Here is a 3,245-nt window from a genome sequence, read left to right as displayed (position 1 = left end):
GCACCTCATGGAATGCCCAGTTTTGAGCTGCTGGATCTGTTCTGAATCTATCCCATTTAGCACGGTGGTAGCGCCACACAACACGTTGGATGGTATCCTCAGTGCGAAGACAGGACTTCGTCTCCACGAGGACTGTGCAGTGGTCACTCCTACCAATACTGTCATGGACAGATGCATTTGCGACACGTCGATTGGTGAGGACGAGGGCAAGTTGGTTTTTCCCTCGTGTTGATGCATTCACCATCTACAGTCGGCCCAATCTTGCAGCAATGCCCTTCAGGCCTCGGCGAGGAGTGGTGCTACCGAGCCACCTTTGGTGATGAGCATTGAAGTCTTCCAGCTACCCTCAGTGCTTCCTCCAAGTGGTGTTCAACATGGAGGACATAAGAACATAAGAACATAAGAAATTGGAGCAGGAGTAGGCCAATCGGCCCCTCGAGCCTGCTCCGCCATTCAATAAGATCATGGCTGATCTGATCCCAACCACAAATCTAAAGAACACAAGTCGGAGCAGGACCCGGCCACATAGCCCCTGGGCCCTCTCCGCCACCCACAGGGCATTGACCGATCCGAACTCAGCTTCATGTCCAATTTCCTGCCCGCTCCCCATAACCCCTAATTCCCTTTACTTCTAGGAAACTGTCTATTTCTGTTTTAAATTTATCTAATGATGTAGCTTCCACAGCTTCCTGGGGCAGCAAATTCCACAGACCTACCACCCTCTGAGTGAAGAAGTTTCTCCTCATCTCAGTTTTGAAAGAGCAGCCCCTTATTCTAAGATTATGCCCCCTAGTTCTAGTTTCACCCATCTTTGGGAACATCCTTACTGCATCCACCCGATCAAGACCCTTCACAATCTTATATGTTTCAATGAGATCGCCTCTCATTCTTCTGAACTCCAATGAGTAGAGTCCCAATCTACTCAACCTCTCCTCATATGTCCGCCCCCTCATCCCCGGGATTAACCGAGTGAACCTTCTTTGTACTGCCTCGAGAGCAAGTATGTCTTTTCTTAAGTATGGAGACCAAAACTGTATGCAGTATTCCAGGTGCGGTCTCACCAATACCTTATATAACTGCAGCAATACCTCCTTGTTTTTATATTCTATCCCCCTAGCAATAAAAGCCAACATTCCGTTGGCTTTCTTGATCACTGGAGATTCTTGAGGAGGACTGATATCAGCTGCTGAGGGCCTGTCAGTAGGTGGTTTCACTTGCCCATGTTTGACCTGATGCCATGAGGTCCACAGTCAATGTTGAGCACTCCCATCCTGACTGCATATCACTGTACCGCCGCTGTCTGGTCCGTCTGTCCTGCCAGTGGGACAGGACATACCTAGGGATGGTGATGGAAGAGTCTGCGGATTTTGGCTGAAAGGTATGATTCTGTGAGTATGGCTATGTCAGGCTGTTGCTTGACAAGTCTGTGGGACAGCTCTCCCAATTTTGGCACAAGTCCCCAGATGTTCGTGAGGAGGACTTTGCAGACTCGACTGGGCTTGGTTTGAGCCTTTGTCGTGTGCGGTGCCTGGTGGCCCGTTCGGTTTTATTAAGATTTTTTTGTTAATCGAGATTTTACAACTGAGTGGTTTGCCAGGCCATTTTAGAGGGCAATTATGAATGAACCACATTGGTCGCTGTGGGTCTGGAGTCACATAGAGGCCAGACTGGGTAAGAAGGCAGGTTTCCTTCCCTGAAGGGCATGAGTAAACCAGATGGGTTTTTACAACAATCCGGTTGTTTCATGGCCTCCATTACTGATACTGGTATTTTAATTCCAACTTTTATTTTTCATGAATTGAATTTCTCCAGCTGTCATGGCGGGATTATGAACTCGTGACCCCGGATTATGAGTCCAGGTCTCTGGCTTATTAGCCACTTAACATAACCACTATGCTACTGTATCTCTTCGCGCTCCACTAAGTTACTCTCTTTTCATTCCTCTTATTTCGTGCTTTTTCTTTCTGCCTCCAGCACCTTTGTCTGTATCCTGTTTTTGTTCTCTCATGTGTCTCTGCTGGATGATCCAAAATTCAGACCTGTCGCTTCTTCCAGCATTTTCTTCCTTCCACAATCATCGTCCATTTCATTGAGACTTTCCTGCGGCCTTGCCAACTGTAACATTCACTTTCACATTCTTACGCCTTTAAGTTTGCTCCACATCGACCGCTGTTTCTCGGGGGCACATGTCCCGCTCGCACCAATGTTCATTTGTGCCTTGAAACCAATCGATACATTTCGATCTGCGTGACTGTTCCAGAGACAAGCACTAAGAAAGCAGGGCAGGCATTCGGAAGGACAGCGGCATACTTTTCCGTGAAATTTCCATGGGGTATCTTGTGACACGGGGGATGTTAACTGAAGAACTGGGTTTTGTTTTCATGGTCGTTGGCGCTTTTGCCCGAGCAGTTGATGTGCGGGAGAGACGGGCGGCGCGACATAGCTGCGAATGACGGCTGAAAGGTGCACTTTTGTCAGTCTGGGCGGTACAGTAAGACCGGAAATGTTCCGCTTAATCTTAATAGGTCTGTGGAAATGTCCGATTGAAAAGGAATGAGGAGAAATGAGAAGCGCGGGAATGGTGAAAAAGTGTCGATGACAGGAGGTTGGCCGTGAGCGAAAGGTCCTTTGAATGTCCGGCGCGGAGGGGATTTTGTTCAGAAACGACAGACTTTAAAGCGTGTGGGGAAAGTGAAGTGCGAGCTTTGTCCTTGGGTCAAACTGGGTGTTTTCAGGAAAACAGCCATTGTGAATTCACAAAAATGAAAACAGAAAATGCTGTAAACACTCAGCAGGTCAGGCAGCACCTGTGGAGAGAGAACCAGAAGTAAGCTTTCAGCCCTCTGAACTTTTATATCAGAAATGGTCAGACTGGGATGGAGGAGAGCAATGCAGTTGTCCAAGATGGTGGAGTCAATCTTTCGATTATGTGGGTTCGGATCCCCCCGCTGCTACAATTAGTAGAGCTGTTCATTTTGGCCGCGTCACCCAAAAATCTTCTTTCCAAAGAAGTGCGTTTCCGCATTGCTGGCTTCCATCTGTTTGCACAAATCAGCAAAGTCTGAATTGCCACCCAAAATGTTTCTTGCACGGAGGTGTTGGGATTGTAAGGGGTGATCTCGGTGAAGTTTCAATCAAAGTGTGCAATGGCCCACTGGTAAACGAAGTGTCTCTCGTGGTGAGCATAAGATGAAAGACATGTACCATAATTATGTATTTCTTCTTTGCATCACACTAGGATTTAT

This window comes from Heptranchias perlo, chromosome 20 (genome assembly GCF_035084215.1).
Source record: "Heptranchias perlo isolate sHepPer1 chromosome 20, sHepPer1.hap1, whole genome shotgun sequence".
Taxonomy (NCBI): Eukaryota; Metazoa; Chordata; class Chondrichthyes; order Hexanchiformes; family Hexanchidae; genus Heptranchias; species Heptranchias perlo.
This window is presented reverse-complemented; position numbering follows the sequence as displayed.